Here is a 17,970-nt window from a genome sequence, read left to right as displayed (position 1 = left end):
TTGAGAGCCTGCCTATTAATTAGGGAATAGCTGAACAAGTTGTGGTATATGATTTTGATGGAATATTATTGTGCTATAAGAAATAACAAATGGGGCAGAGGTCAGGTGAAGGGCAAACATGGTGGCGCCCGAAGGAAGACCACCCAAGTTGAGGTAAGTGTGAGCTGCAGTGGGGGCTGCTACATGACTTCTTCACTACCAGATTGGAGCACCAGGCCTCAAGATGAAACATAATCAAGAAAATATGGAAAAAAGATTAAGAATCAATGAAATCATAGCCAGAAAAGTGGCACAACTTCCTAAATCAGATCAGAATTTACTTATGACTGGATCAGGTTATGTTGGACTAAATGCAGCTTTTTGTGGCCTAAGAGCAAAGTTTTTTCTGATGCATCTTAAATGTGACACATGCTCGCGTAACATCACCTTTACCAATGGCTTTTCTCCCATTTTGGTCAACCTACGTGACTCACAAAAGTGTTATAATTTTACCTTTGAGTTCAGGTGATCTAAGCTGTGAAGCCTGTGCTGTTATAAGAGGTGGAATGGTTGGTCTCAGAATCAGGGGTCTCTACCCTGTTGTTTTGGCTATACCAATAAATGGTGCTCTGGCAGCCAGGTACAATTCGGCTCCACTACCACAGAAAGGAAATATTTGGACCTACTGGATCACAGTCTCTCAACCTGTCTTTAGAAAGATGTTCTTTCCTGTCTGCAGCATACCTTGGTTCTAAACAGTATGAAGTACTCACAAAAGCATTTGAATTACCTGAACCTGGCTTCCAGTTCCAGAATATTCAAAGTAAATCAAGTGCACAGCTAAAAGGTTAAAATTATGTAAAAATAAAATACAATACCCAACAAACAGACAAATAAAATTGTACTTATTCAAAAAATAAAAAAGGAAAGAAATAACAAACAGGATGCTCTCAGAAAAACCTCGAAAGACATATGTGAATTGATACAAAGTGAAATAAGCAGAACCAGGAGAACACGTGCACAGTAACAGCAATATTGTATGATGATCAACTATGAACAACAGCTATTTGCAACAATACAATGGTCTAAGATGATTCTGAAGGACTTATGATGAAAAATGCTATTCATCTCCAGAGGGGGAAAAAACTGATGGAGTCTGAATGCAGATCAAAGCATACTTTAAAAAAAAAACACTTCTCTTTCTATCTTTTTGGTCTGTTTTCTTTTACAACATGATTAACGTGGAAATGTGTTTTGCATGACTGAGATGCTTAACCTATATCAAATTGCTTGCCTTCTCAATGAGGGGGGATAAAAAGGGGGAGGAAGAAAATTTGGAACTCAAAATTTTAAAAAACAAATATTAAAAATTGTTTTTACAGGTAATTGGGGAAATATTGGATAAAGAAAAAATATAACCCTTTATTCATGCTTCTTTTATATTCTCTCTAATACTGGAACTAATTGATTGGTAGCTTCAGTGGATTTGCAGGAGGCCTACCCCTTTCTTTGGAGTGCATCTATGAACTTGCATTCCAACTTCGTCTTTTTTCAGTATGACCAAATTCTGGTGGCCACACACACTGTTTAAATTTCTTTGACAGCCAACTATCCTCTATACTTTTTGCGAACTAGATATGGAGGTAAGATTTACTGAAGATAAGACTTCAGAAAAATTCTCTATTTTCATGCCAATATGAGACTTCCTGAATTTCAAATTCTTTTCTTTCAACTTCATAGAGTCCCTATTTTCCTTCAAAGCATAGCCCAAGTGTGACCTCCATCAGACCTTTCCCAATCTCTCTAAATTGGTATGCTAAATTATCTATCTATGCAAAATTATTAGCAACAACTGTTTTTTTAAATTATCTTTTATAAATTTTATGAATTCATAGATAATTGACTTTAGCTTATTTGGATATATTTTGTAAAACCCCTCCCATTAGAATGCATGCTTCTTGAGAGCAGGACCTGTCTCTCTTTTGTCTGTATGCTCAGCATCTCAAACAGTGCCTGGCACATAAAAGGTACTTAGTAAGTAGTTAAATTTTGGAAAATGTAAGTGACTTTCTTTTGTTGTTCCATTTTTGAGGCTAGTTATTTTTTTGTAGAAAGTGTTCTTGATCATTAATGTTGTGTTTGATTATTCAGGGATTTGCTTCATTCTTTTTCATGTCTAATGATCTTTTATTTCCATCCATCCAGATGGTGATCATGAACAATGACACTGATTTTACTAGCAAGCAAGCTGGTTCCATTTGTTTTGATTTGGTGGGGACTAAGAAGACTTAAGTATCAGAAAAGAGGATAAAATATCTTTTTGCTCCATCCCCAAACTATGTGGAGAAATGACAAACCACTCCATTTTCTTTGTCAAGAAAACTCCAAACAGGGTCACAAAGAGTTGGGCATGACTGAAAACAACTAAATCCTAACAACCAGTCTATGACATCCCCCACTCCAGACTCCATATATCATTTCCAACAGTAATGGGTATGGAATACTTGTGGGTTAGGGGATTGTGGAGTTTATTACCTTGTGAAAATATATTACTTTCCAAAACTTTGGAAAATAAATGCATTGGCCTGAAAAGGGTATTCATGAAATGAGAAGCCACCTCCCGCAGCCTAGGAGTCAAGTTTGTTAGCTAGTACATATCCCCCCAACTCATTTAAAATGAATAAAGAGCTAAACAGAAGAGAGGAATCATTAGGGCTATCAATTTGACATTGGTCCTTTTGATCTCTGTGCTCTATCATAAGGAAAGGGTAAGTGAGTTTCCTTTTAATCTTCTCCAGCACACTTTAAAGGGCTACTGTAATGTTCCCACCAACTGAATCATTTCCATTTCCAACTTAATTAATCTGTGAATAAATATCCTTTGGAGATGTGGGCTTGTTTAAATGATGGCTGTCTTCCCACCTTTAATCTATGACACTGCATTTCTCTCAAGAGAAAATAGCCCCTAGATTACTTACTCCCTCTCTCTTGCTTTGAGTTTATATGTGGAACTCTCCTCCTTTTTTATTATTACATAATAATGGCTTTAGTAGGTGAATAAAAGGTTGTGCAAGTTTTACAAAAATGAGAGACTATTCACCCTTGCTTCCTTTAATCTACCGCATTCTCCACTAATGAGTATAAATTATCCAAGCTATTTCACCAAGTCTTTATATAGTACAATACCAGCTGGCAGGTCTTTCTCAGAAAGCACTTTTTAAATATCATTATTAGTGATATTATCTTTAATCTTTTGTGGTGTGAAAATTGAGGACGACATGAAACTTGATTCAAAGCAATGGGCCTAATTTCTGTTCACTGTTGGAAGCATAGAGGTAGATCTGCTTTGGGATGTTCCGAAAAATTGTTTTAAGAGCTAGGGAACTCTCTTAGGCTCAAATTTGATTAAAATAAGAAGCAACTTGGTCCTACACTATAGGCCAAATTCAAAATAAAGAAGAGGAACTTTTTTCTATAGCATCAGGCCATATAGGACACTTCAATGGTTGCTGTTCTAAAGAGATTCCTGATTTTTAGTTTAAATTTTATCGTTTCACAGAATTGCTTCAAGTATGTAGACACATACTTCGACGTCTATATTGATGACCCATGGAAAAAACCTCATGGTAGTACTTCTCTTCAACTTCACTCCGTGGATCTGTTCATGGTCATCCAATTTAAAATGCAAACCCCTAAGTCAAGTCTGCTACTTCTGTCAGTGCCAAGTAGACAAATATTTTCAAAGCAACCAATTATCTTATTAAATTCTACTTATTTGCCCTATAAAACCTATTTGTATTTATGTATGTAATCTCTATCTCCCTTCACTTTTAAAAGTAAGACTGACTGTGTAAGACTCACTTTTCCTGTCAGTTCTCATCCTTTAATCCTTATTCCCCATACAGCTAAGCAGAAGCCCAACATGTCTTTTAGCTTGGAACACAAAGCTTGTTGAATGACTGAGGTTTCAACTGATCTTTATTTCATTATTTAGATTTTGGAAAAGTAGCTCAAGGCTTAGAATTCATCCTGGTGCTTCACTTGTTTTAAGCGTATAATAAATAGATAAAGGAAAAAGCATTTATTACATCCTTTCTATGTGTTAAGAACTGTGATGAGCACTTGGAATATAAATACCTTAGTTCAAATCTCACCTAACTGTGTGATGGTGGGCAAGTCATTTAACTTCTATTTGCCTTAGTTTACTCAAATGTAAAATGATGCCAATACCTACCTTGTTGTGAGGATCAAATGAGATAATATTTATAAAGCACTTAGCACAGTGCTTGGCACATAGTAGGTGCTTACTAAATGTTTATTCCTTCCTCCCTTCCCTGTGGTTGATTGTGGTCCTCTTCCTATGGCTACTGGCATGCCTAGACTGATATGTGGCACAACAGAGAACAATGTTAAGGATAATGAAGGAGTCTGAGAGTTATACCATATGAAGAAACTGGAGGTATTTAGTCAAGAGAGGAGAAGACTATGGATAGGCAGAAGAGTTAACTCCAAATACTTCATGGGCTTTTTATGGGAGAGAGACTATACTTGTTTTGTGGAGGTAGAACCATGTGGAAGTTACAAGGAGGTGGTTCTGGTTCCGTACATAAAAGAACTCTCTGTCCGCTGGAAACATTTGACATTTCTATAAAATGTTTTGCCTCAAGAGTTGATTAGAATTGTTCCACTCTGAGATTGTCCAAGCAGAAACTGGATGACTAAGTTATGTTGATATGTCAGGGTTGTCATCGAAAGGATTCCTGCTGTGAGCAGGAAGTTGGACTCCTGATCATCTAACATGCTATTCTAACTTGAAAAGTTTGCAAGTCTCCGATTTAATTTATTTTTTTCACTTTGGTTTGTAGTCATTAGAAAAAAAATTCCATTTCTAGAGTGAAAAGGGCCTCAGCAAATGGCATAACACACTCTGCCCTGGAATAACACAAGCTGATTAATAAATGCTTATTTTCAGGGGCAGCTAGGTAGTGCAGTGGATAGAGTACCGGCCCTGGATTCAGGAGGACCTGAGTTCAAATCAGGCCTCAGACACATAACAGCTGTGTGACCCCGCACAAGTCACTTAACCCCATTGCCTAGCCAAAAAGAAAAAATAAATAAGTAAATGAATGCTTATTTTCATTTTGTGTAAATTTAGATGTTGATAACTTTCATGTATGGTGTGAACTTTGTGCTGTAGTTGATACATGTACAGCTAGAGAATATGGTAACTTTATGGAGAATTAGAGAATCTGTGTAGGCCAAGCTCCTTGTTTTAGTTGATGAAACTGAGGCCTATTAAGTGACTAGCCACACTGGATCATTGGAGAGACAGGACTAGAAATCAGATTCCTGAGGACTAAGTCTAGCACATTTTTTTAAGAAAGGAAGATGAATTAATATTAATTTAGTGCTCCTATGGCAAGGCAGCACATTGGATAGAGCACTGAGTCTAGAGTCAGGAAGGCCTGAATTCATTCTGGCCTCAGAAATTTGTTAGCCATTTAACCTGAGGCAGACCTGGCCTCAGTTTCCTTAACTGTAAAATGGAGATGATAATAACACCCACATGTTAGAGTTGTTGTGAGCATCAAATAGATAGTATTTATAAAGTGCTTAGCACAGTTCCTGGCACATTATAGCACTGTATTTTGCTGTTGTTCAGTCATTTCAATTGTGTCTGACTATTTGGGATTTTCTTGGCAAAGATACTGAAATGGTATGCCATTGCCTTCTCCAGATAATTTTACAGATGAGGAAACTGAGGCAAACAGGGTTCAGTGACTTGCTCTGGGTCACATAGCTAGTAAGCATCTGAGACCAGATTTGAACTAAGGAAGATTAGTCTTCCTCACTCCAGGCCTGGCACTCTGTGTACCAAGGCACCACCTAGCTGCCATAAACACTATGTAAGAGCTAGCTATTCTTATTCTTATTCTTATCATTAGATCAAAGGATCATGGACCTAGAAGTGGAAGGGTCCTCAGAGGCCATGAAGCCCAAACTCTTTGCTGTATAAATGAGAAAACTGAAGCTTAGGATGGTTACATGACTTGCCTAAGCTCACCCAAGTAGTATATGTCAGAGGCAGGATTTGAATACAGATCCTCTATCTCAAGAGCCAGTACTCTTTTATCTTTTAGCACAGCTCTCCCATACTGCCCTGGAAGTGATGTCCAAGCAAGTTCTTTCCTAACTGGCATCATATTTGCATTCAGGCTCATTATGGTACTCTGTCAACTGAGTCATTGACCATCTACATTGGATTTTGCTATCACGTACCCTAGTACCCAGGCAACTAAAACATGCCTTTGATGATCACTTATTCATAGTCCATAAATATGTAGTGCATAGCATGAGGTCTGTTTATCTGTGTGCTGACTTCTGCTTATCTTTATGGGGGCATGAAGATTCCGAACAGCAGAGTCAATATGTTATTCTGGGCACCACTGATCACACAAAGTGTGTCTTATGCTATAGAATGGAGCAAAAGCTTCAGCAGCTCATAAACTTTTATGGGGCATGTTTCCACTGGGGTTAGCACTCAGGCTATTAAATATGAAATAGACAGCTTCTCTTTGGTGTAGAGATGGAATCCAACCCAAAATGACAGCTTAGCTTATAACAGAAAAGGGACAAGATTCTGTCCACTCTGGGAGTATTAGTGTCCCATGTGGAAAAGGTTACTATTTCAGGTCTTTGGACTGGAAAATTCTTTAATTTCCAGAATTGCTGATGTAGTTCTTAAATTATGCAGGCTCTTACATCAAAGCAAAGTCATCCTGGGTCTTCCCCACCACCAGGGCACAAGCCTGCCAGGGTATCATTTCTTTAAGACACTGTGTGGATTGTATCAGCCACACTACCTGTGGAGTTTGTAAGATACATCAGAAGAATTGGTCTCATTCATATTGCTGTGGCCTGTCCTTCCTGTCTTCACAGTTGCTTTTGATTCAGACGTCTTGACTTTCTAGATCATAGTTTTAAATTTTAATTTATTTCAATTAATAAAATGTTAACTTATCCTCCTACCTCCTTCATCCCCACTGAAAAATAAGGAAGAACTAAAACTCTGTAACAAATATTCATAGTCAAGCAAAACAATTCCCTACACTGACCATGTCAAAAAAAATATGTATCAATCTACATTCTCAATCCATTATCTCTTTGTCAGGAGGTGGGTAGTATATTCATCATGAGTGCTCTACATTCATGGCTGGTTATTGTATTGATAAGAACTCTTAAGTCTTTCAAATGGTACTTGAATTTTTTCTTTCTTCCTGCTTATACCACTTTTTCCTTGTACTGGGAGCTCTATGTTTTGGCCATAATGTTCCTGGGAGTTTTAATTTTGCTATTTCTTTTAAGAGCTGATGGGTGGATTCTTTCGATTTTCACTTTGCCTAATGGTTCTAAGAGGTCTGGGAAGCTTCCTCTTATGATTTTTAAAAATATATTTGTGGGGGTAGCTAGGTGGTGCATTGGATAGAGCACCTCAGACCAAACACTTGAAACTTATTAGCTGTGTGACACTCATTTTGAATGAATTTATAAGGACAAAGGTTGAAATTAGTAGAGGTGACTTTGCCATTTTTAATGATTTAAAAACCCAAATCTTCATTGCCCTTATAAGCTTTGGGAGTCTTCATCACAACTACTCCCATCGGTAAATTGGATTCCCACAGCAGGGCTATATTTTTCCTTCAGGATTCAAGGAGTACATATCCCCTGAGGATTAGGTGTGTCTTTATAATTCTATAAGCTCAAGCCCCATTCTGGTCTGTTCTTCCCAATATCAATTACTAGTCACACTTAGTATTGCCCTTAAATCATTGATTGGCCCAATGCTGGTTGAGTTGAACAAATATTTATTAAGTGCCTAAAGTGCTCATACAGATTGTAAGAGCCTGAGGTTGGATTTGAACTCAGGTCTTCCTGATTCCAAGTCCAATGCTCTATCTGCTCTCCCACCTAACTGTTCTCTATATTTCCTTATTTGTTATATGATACATATGATGTTGTATGATACACCCAGGTAGTGCAGGCTTCAGCATATATCATGTACCTCTCCATTCCCCTCTATGTGACATTCATTTTATTTTTAAATTAAATTAATGTTTTGTTACAGTTTAATTTCTGAACTGTTCCTCTCTCTCTTTATCTCTCCCCACCCTACATTAGAGAAGGCCATTGCTTCACACAAACATGCACGCACACACATGTAAAGCCATATTATGTATATTTCTATTTATCAGTTCCTTTTCTAGAGGTGGATAGCATCTTCCTGTACAGGTCTTTTGTAGTTTATTTGAATATTTATAAAACTCAGAATAGCTTATTTGTTCACAGTTATTCTTTGAACAATATTGTTGTACCTATATATAATGTTCTCTTGGTTCTGTTCATTTCACTCTTTATTTCATGTATGTTTTTTCCACATTTTTCTAAAATCAACTTGCTCAACATTTCTTACAGAACATTATGTGCCATCACAATCATACACCACAACTTGTTTAGCCGTTCCCTAATTGATGGGCATCCCCTCAATTTCCAGCTCTCTGCCACAACAAAGAACATGTGGTTTTTAGAACATGTGGTTCTTTTCATTTTTTCCCTGATCACCTTGGGAAACAGAACTAATAGTGATATTGCTGGGTCAAATGGTTTTATACACAGTTTTATAATTCTTTGGGCATGATTACAGATTGCTCTCCAAAATGGTTACAACAGTTAATAGCTCCACCAACTGTGAATTAAGGTCTCAATTTTTCCATATCCTTTCCAATATTTATCACTTTTCCCTTCTATCATTTTAGCCAATCTTATAGGTGTGAAATGATATCTCGAAGTTATTTTCATTTGCATTTCTTTAATCAAGAATGATTTAGGGCTTTTTCATATGGCTATGTATAGTTTTTATTTCTTCATCGATAAACTGCCTGTTCATATGCTTTGAACATTTATCAATTGGGGAATGACTTATATTCTTACAAATTTGACAAAGTTCTCTATATATTTGAGATATAAGACCTTTATCTGAAAAACTGTCTATAACCTCCCCCCCCCAATTTTCTGCTTTCCTTATACTTGGCTACATTGGTTTTATTTGTATAAAACCTTTTTAATTTAATATAATCAAAATTATCTATTTTACATCTCATAATTCTCTCTATCTCTTGTTCATTCATAAATTCTTTTCCTATCCTTAAGTCTGATAGATAATATCTTGCATGTTCTTCTAATTATTTATATCTCTCTTCATAGGTAGGTCATGTATCAATTTTTACTTCATTTTAATAAATGGTGTAAGATATTGGTCTATTCCTGATATCTGTCAGACTGCTTTCCAGTTTTCCCAACAGTTTTTACTGAGTAGTGAATTCTTATCCCAAAAACTCAAATCTTTATTTGTCTGTCACAAGGTTACTATAATCATTTATTACTATGTATTGTATGTCTGCTTTGTTCCACTGATCCACCTTTCTATTTGTTAGCCAGTATCAAACAGTTTTAATAATTAAACTCCCTTCCTTTACATTTTTAAAAATTAATTCTTTTGATAATCTTGATCTTTTGTTCTTCCAAGTGAATTAGTTTAGGTAAAACTGCCATTTTTATTATATTGGCCCTGTCCACCCATGAACAATAAATATTTCCCCAATCATTTAAATATGACTTTATCTGTACAAAAAGTGTTTTATGTTTATGTTCATGTTCATGTAGTTCCTTGGATTGTATTGGCAGGTATCCTCCCAGGTATTTTATGCTGACTACGGCTATTTTAAATAGGGTATCTCTTACTATGTGATGTGCATTTTCAATTCTCTGGAGACTATTGTGTTCTATGGCTTGCAGTCATAAAACATAGTCAGTGGAATACTGGTATTAAGAAGATGGGCTTTTTTAGGGGAGATGTTTAGGATTATTAAAGGAACTGTCTGATTTCCTGAAGATTATTCAGCCCGATCTTCTGTTTCATGCTTGGTCCCACCTCTTTGTCCATCTGTATTGGCTGTCGTAGATGTACACATTGAAGGACAGACTCTAGTTGTTGTCCATATAACTGCATACTACTATCTGGGCTATAGATGTTCTTTATCTACTTGGTGTTTCCTGTTTGGATGGTTGAACCAAACTCTTTCAAGTATTTAAAGATCCTGGAAGACCAGGAGCATCTGCAATGTTCTAGGCTTTGTGGAACTAACACTGTGTTATTTGCAGATTCATTTTGGAGACCTCATTATCCATAAGGAATCTCATTTCAACTTAGAGTCTGTGCTGGATCTCAATTTTCACAGAAGCAAATATGTTTTGTGAGCATACGCCTTCTTATTTTGTGCTTCATTTGATGTCTATGATCAGAGCATCATAACACAGGTTATCTCAGTTTTATCTTTCAAGGATTCTTGATGATTTTGATATATGAATGGGAGAAACCTTGTTGGGAGAGTGACTTTAAGGTAGGTTCTTTCTCTAAGGAATTAAACTCTTTTTCATAATCAACAACAATGACCATAGTGAGATCTTCTATTCTCTTCATCTTCCTCAGTTGCATAGTGGTAAAGAGATGTTCCTCTGAGTATAGCTTGTGAAAGTCTGCCTATTCTTTAAACCAAAACCCTCAACTGAGGATACCCTCAGATTATCATGAACTTCCATAAATGAAAAGTAGGCATGTAGATTAGTATATGTTGATTTTCTCTTAGTCATCTTTTTTTTTTTGTATTAATAAAATCCAAGGTTTTGTCCCCATGGCTTCAATCTAGCTTCCCTTCTTTATGATACATTGCTAAATCCCTGACAATTTTGTCATCTTCAGCTCAGAGCTTTATGTATGCTTGGTTCCAATCCTATTATTTTTCTTCTTGTTGTCCTCTTTATTTACCATTCTACTCTTTCCATAAGCACATCTGGCACTGCTATGTTAGAAACTAACTTTGGTAGTTCTACTCTCCTTGATGGTGAAAGCAATTTCTTTTTAAAATCTTAGATATTTTCTGTTTTTCTTCTTGTTATCTTTCCACTTTCATTTTCTTTTTTTCTGTTCTATTCTTTGTCCTCTTTCTTTCTTTTTATCCCTCCTTTTTTCTTTCCTTCCTTCTGGGTCTCCCTATCTTTTTCTGGTTGGGAGTACAATGGCCACTCATGGACCTAATCACAAAACTGAACACCATGGAAGATTTCACCTGCTTTGGTTTCCTAACCTGGACTAAATTTCCCATCCTTAGGCATCCTGGTGGCCCTTTATTCCAGAAGGCTCATCATATCATTGCTGGACTTAGTGTAGATACCCAATAGGCTTTAGCACTACTCACATCAAACCCCCAAACTCAAGTGATCTACCAGATGGCTCCTTAGACATCTCCTCATTTCTCACTCAGCTTATTCATTTTTTACTTCTTTGACTTCCCTGGAAGCACTCATTTTGGACCTCTCTGGCTTCTCCGCCATTCCCCTGTGCTGGGTACTTCCTCTCTCCCCATGCTTGTAAGCTCCTGGAAAGCAGAGACTGTATTTTTTTTTTGTATTTCTATCCTGAGCACTTGGCACAGTGCCTGGCACATAGAAGGTACTTGATAAGTATTTGTTGACTATTGACTGACTATTGACTACCAGCCTCAGCCTCCTCACTAGAAAGGCATGTGCTACAATGCCCAGAATTTGCCTTCTATTTTCATCCTGAAATGGCTTTAGAATGACTCTGTTTAGCTACATCTCTTGCCAAGCTTTTTAAAAAAAAATGTTTTCATCTTCTATTTTATAAGGTGACAGTACTCATAACTATCCATTTTCCTTCTCTGTAAGAGTTCTACAAATAACTTTATATTTTTTAATGGGTATTGCTTCTGATCACTATCTCCACTTGACAATCCAGTCTAGTATTTACTGACTAAGATGCTTTTTAAGATGCTTTTGGTGTCCTTATAATGATGATTAATTTACATTGGTTCAACTTCTTTCTGAAATTATTATAATTAGTGTTGATGTCATTTCTACTGTTCATTAAATATTTTTCATTATAGATAACTTGTTTAAATGGGTCAGGATTGAGGTGTTTTAATTGCGTGCCACATATATTTCTTATTATTCTTTCATCTAGTCTCAAATTAATTCTAATATTTGCTCTAGCAAGTTGGTAGTTTGACTTTACACAGATAGTTGATTTAGAGATGAGTCTGAATGGTGAATCTTTTCTTGTTTGATTAAATACAACCAAGTTCAGTAACTATAATTTCTTTTCTTAAAGAAAGCATTTGTGTTTACTACATAGAGATAATTATTGTTCAGGTATACATTCAGTTAGATGACCCCTGAAATCCTTTCCAGATCTGAGATACTATGATTCTCTCATAGCCAAAATGAATGAATAAATGAATAAACACATAAATAAATAATGGTTCTTTCCATAAACCATAATCTTATTTCAATCCTTGTCATCTTTCTAGCCTCAACTCAAGTACCCCTTCCTCCAAGAAGCCTTCTCTGATTTCTCTAGTTTTTAGCGGGTTTTTCTTCCTTGAATTAACTTTTATTTAATTTTCTCTGTACATTTTGAATCTCCCAGTAGGATGTTAGCTCCTTTGATACAGGGGCTATTTTTTTTGTCCTTGTATACCTGGTGCTTAATATATTTCCTTGCACAGTCAATATAATAAATGTTCATTGACTTGAATTGAATCTAAGGATAGGAGGAAGAGGAAAGGAAGCTATGGAAGGAGGTAAGATGATACATAAAGAGTATGTGGAAAGGGTAGCACTATTTAAAAAGGAAAAGTGTTTTTGTCTTCAGAAGTGGTAAGAATAGGAGCTGCTAGGCAGCAGTGAGTAGAACCAGAAGGCTTGCTGAAGGGTTCAACTCTAGTGAGTACAAGGTGAAAGAGTATGATGACAAAGGTAATTGAGGCAAACATCTCAATATAAGTAGTAACTTAGGGGAAGCATCATGCAAAGAGGTGGACTCAGACTCCCTGAGAACAGAAAATGTATCTGTCAGTCACAAATTTGCAGGATTGAACCATTTTTCCCTGGTATGGTGTAAGCCAAGTTGTAATTTGGAAAATGTATAAGCCTGCAGGGCCAGAGGCTATATCTCTCTAAGCCACAGCAGTCCAGTATTATTCAAGTATTTAACAAAAAGTATATATTTTGTAAGCATCAATTTTTTTTTCATAATGAAGATAGGTTTAATTTGTTCTATTTGCTCCAAAATGTTCCTAATCACATCCCTTTGTTTCATAAATCTCCATCCCCAGTCCTTCTTTACCAGCATTTATGGACCTTATCCTTATTTTTGTAAGCCCCAAAGTGTTCCGTGATCAAATGAATTTGAGGAACTCAGAAAAACCTTAATCCCTTTAAATATGCCTTCTCCCACCACTATACTACTGAAATTGTTCTCTTTGAGGTTACCAATGGCATCCAAAGCTACTCACCTTTGTTTGTTACTCACCCTTTTTGACTTCTCTACATTTGACATTGCCAATCATCCCTTTCTTCCTCAAAGTCTGTCTTCTCTTGGGTTCCTTGACACTGAATTTTATCCTATTCCTTCTTTTCTATTTCTGGTCTAATTATTTCCTTTGATTGCCATTCTTGCTCCCTGCTTCTCCCTCCTCATTTACTATGAACTTTTGCCATTTTTCATTCATTCAATAAACACTTATAAAATGCTTACCATATTAAGCATACAATGCTCTGTGTGTGATGTGGGAGAGATGAATGAATTGACATTTTAACCTTCTGGTCACCTTGTCATGGTATTTGCTTAATTTTAGACCTCTGGTTATTCTCTATTCTTTCCCTAGGTGATCCTTTTCTAACTCTCAAATTCTCTCTCTCCTATTTCCACATCCCCTAGAATTTCCTCCTTCCTTGTCTCTATATGTTTGAATTATCTCTGTCCTTCAAGGCCCAGAAAAAATCTTATATTTATGATGAAGACTTCTTTGAATTACCCAGCCCACAGCCATCTCACCTTTTAAATTGTTAGTACTTATTGTCCATGCCACTTAGTGCCATTTATCACTAATCACATACAGACTTGTGACAATTCTTACACCACAATTTAACTTTTTATGTGTGCATATAGTGTATTTCCAAGTATACTGAGGCAATGTTGTATAGTGAATAGAATGTTTACCTTGGGGTCAGAAAGACCCAGGTACAAATCTTGCCTCAGATACATAATATCTGTGTGATCTTGGGCAATTCACTTGTCTTCTCCGAGCCTCAGTTTCTTAATATGTGGATGAAAATGATAATAGCACAGAGTTGTTCTAAAAATCAAATGATATAAGTATGTGAAGTATTTTTCTTTCATGAATGAAATCAAGAATGAAAAAGCATTTATTAAGCATGTACTACATATGTGTTAAATACTGGGTTACAAATAGAAAAGTTAATACAGGCCCTGCTCTCAAAAGCTCACACTCTAATTGAGGAGACAACACATAAAACAAAGTTCTGCTACAGGGTGGATGGAAAGACCTAAAACAAGGGGACAGCATCAAGGTAGATGGCAAGACTCCTTAGAGTGCATCAGCAGGTCAGATGAGGATGTCTTAAAGCAGTAGAGATACATTTGCTCTGATTATTATTACCTCTTTGTGTCATAGTGCTGAGCACACTGTCATGCTCATAGAAGGTGCTCAATGAATATTTGTTGATTGAATATTAAAGGTAACTTTGAAAACAACCCATTAACACGGACATTTTAGCTTCTCTGTGACCATTTCCTCCACAAATTTCAACTCTGATACCTTATTGTAATATAGAGCTGATTATGGGTTCTTGAAGGTAATCCCAGTGAAGCAATGATACAGATTATATCTACTTTCCAAGGATCTACCTAGCTAGCTTTGGAGAAGCTCATCAGCAACAGGCCAATTGGGAAGTTACGCATTTCTTAGACATAGCAACTCAAGAAACGTAGAAAAATACAAAGTGGCTTTTTGGGCTCCCTTCTGTATTTGCAGTATTGGTGTTAGGGAGGCCCAGAAAGAATCAAAGGGTTCTAAGAACCACACAGCTTTTGGATCGACTAGAAACATTAACTTAATTGTTAGTACTCTGTGTGTGAGATTCTTGCCCAACACTGAATAGAGGAAATGGATCATGTCGACATTCTTGCTAAAAGTGAAAACTATTAGAAAAAAAGGAAGTTACAGCTAAAAAGAAGTGGCTCCCAGATTCTACTTGTAAAGGTCACTAAAAGGGAAGGCACGATAGGTTTTTGTCATGAATTCAAAGACCACAAGAAATGTCATTTCATGGCATCCTTAGACATGCCATATTGTAGTGCTCTTGATGAACAAGTATAAAAAGATCAGTGTAAAGATAATTGGAGCTTGTGGGCCAACATCTATTTCAGAGGATTATGGAGATAGAGAAATTCTAAAGAAATCCGATTTGTTGTTGTTCAGTCATTTCTGATTCTTTATGACTCCATTTGGGGTTTTCTTGGCAAAGATACTGGAGTGGTTTGTCATTTCCTTCTCCAGCTTATTTTACAGATGAGGGAACTGAGACAAACAGGGTGAAGTGACTTACCCAAGGTCACATAGCTAGTAAGTATCTGAGGCCAGATTTGAAATTAGGTCTTCCTAACTCTAGGTCTGGTGTCCTATCCACTGTGCCAACTAGCTGTCCACTAAATTCAATCAACACTTTAATCCTCATTAACTTCAGAACAAAGGCAGGCATGGGGGAGGATGGTGAAACACATTTTGTAAAACAGTCTAGGCATAAGAAACAAGGGAAGCCTAAGACCTCAAAAGTTTCATACCTAGACATCATGAATGCTTTCTTCAAGAAGAAAGTCAAGAGGCACTGCATATGGCAAGTGCCAGATAATATCATAAAAAATAAAAATTATTATATTGAATTACACAGGAAATTATTATATTGAATTACACAGGAAATGACTGGTTACCATGAGAGCCATTTTTGAGTCAATTATCTTTGTATAATCAGAACGTTGTCAGATCAATGATTAAAATTAAGATCAAACATGAAGAATACAAATTAAAATATGGTGTACAGTTGAGGCAACTCAGATATGTACTATTTTTTAAAGCTACTGATCTGACTGTACTTTTACTGTGTTTGTGATGTGGCTACCACGGAAATGTTTTGTATGATTTCACATGTATAAACGATATCATATTGTTTGCCTTGGGTGGGTGAAGGGTGGCAAGAAGGGAGAAAATTCAGAACTCAAAATTTTCAAAAAAGGAATGTTAAATATGTGTGTGTGTGTATACATATGTATGTGTGTATATATGTATATACATATATACACACATACACACATATAACCATATGGAATGGGAAGAAACAAAAACAAAGGCATGGAGACATAAAATGTCACGTATGAGGAACACATTTATCTGGATCATAAAATGTGTGGGAGGACTAATGTCCAAAGAGAATGGAAAGGCGGACTGGGGCCAGGTTGTATGGGGCTTTAAAAGATAAACATAGGAGTTTTATTTGCCATTTGATCTTAGAGACAACATGAAGCCATTACAATTGATTGAATAGGGGAATTACATGCTTAGATGCTGACTTAAGGAAAATTACTTTGACAGAAACCTGTAAGATATAGTGGAGTGAGGGGCAGCTAGGTGGCACAGTGGATAGAGCACCAGCCCTGGATTCAGGAGGACCTGAGTTCAAATCTGGCCTCAGACACATAACACTTACTAGCTGTGTGACCCTGGGCAAGTGACTTAACCCCATTGCCTAACCAAAAAAAAAAAGAGGTATACTGGAGTGAAAAAAAAATCAGAGCAGCTAAGTGGTGCAGTGGATAGACCACTGGCCCTTCAGTCAGGAGTACCTAAGTTCAGATCAGACACTTACTAGCTGTGTGACTTGGGGCAAGTCACTTAATCCCAATTATCTACATCTTCCCCCCACCAAAAAAAAAAGATGTGCTAGAATGGGGAGAGACTTGAGGCAGAGATACCATTAGAAAACTATTATAGTGATGTTGGCAAGAGGTGATGAAGGTATAAATTAAGGTGATAACTGAGTGAGTGGAAAGAAAGAGTTACAGATAGCATTGTGCAAAAATTTTGTGGAGGTACAAACAAAAAGGATTGGCAACTGATTGGATATGGAAGATAATGGAGAGTAAGGAATACAGGACTATGCCAAGATTATAAACCTGGGAGAAGAGATGATTATACCTTGGACATAAATGGAGAAATATAAAAGAAGGGAGAGTTTGGAGGCAAAAATGAGCTCATTTTTAGCCTGCAGATTTTAAAATGTCTCTGGTACATCAGTATGACATGCCCTCCTCAGGGAGGGGACAAATGCTGGATATATAGATCTGTGAGTCATTTGTATAGAAATGATAGGCAAAGCCTTGGGAGCTGTTGAGGTTACTGGGAGAATGTAGTGGGAGAGAAGAGGACCTAGGACAGAACCTTGGGGAACACCCACAGATGAGGGGCTAGATGATGCAAATGATAAGTCAGCAAAGGAAACTGAGGAATGATCAGACAGATATGAGGCAAATTGTCACTAAAACACGGAAAGGAGAGAGTATGTGCTGGGAGTCTGGTCACCAATGTCAAATGGGGTAGATAGGTTAAGAAGGATGAGGACTAAGAAAAGACCACCTAATTTAGTGACTGAGATTACCTGTAGCTTTGGGAGGACCACTCTGAGTTGAGTGAGGTAGAAGTGAGGTAGACAGCAAAAGAGTGAGTAAAGAGTGAGAGGAAAGGCAGTTGAGACAGCAATGGTAGGAAGAGTTTTTTGGGATATTTGGCTGAGAAAGGGAAGAGAGATACAGGATGCTAGCTGGAGGGGATGGTAGACTCTAGTGAGGATTTTATTGTTGTTATTGTTGTTTATTTGTTAGAAGGAGTAAGACTCGGTTTGGTTGAAGTCAGTAGGGAAGGAACCAGTTTTTGGGAAGAGACTGAAGATTAAAGAGAAGGGATGATTTGGAATATAATGTACTGGAAAAATGGGAGGGAA

General features: G+C 36.9%; 1 pseudogene; it reads left to right on the top strand.

The window, feature by feature from the left end:
• Positions 1-223: 223 nt before the first annotated feature.
• Positions 224-831, top strand: LOC110208041 (transmembrane protein 126A pseudogene; annotated as a pseudogene).
• The last annotated feature ends 17,139 nt before the right edge of the window (positions 832-17,970 follow it).

This window comes from Phascolarctos cinereus, unplaced genomic scaffold, assembly GCF_003287225.1.
Source record: "Phascolarctos cinereus isolate Bilbo 61053 unplaced genomic scaffold, phaCin_HiC Scaffold_726;HRSCAF=1367, whole genome shotgun sequence".
NCBI lineage: Eukaryota > Metazoa > Chordata > Mammalia > Diprotodontia > Phascolarctidae > Phascolarctos > Phascolarctos cinereus.
This window is presented reverse-complemented; position numbering and strand designations above follow the sequence as displayed.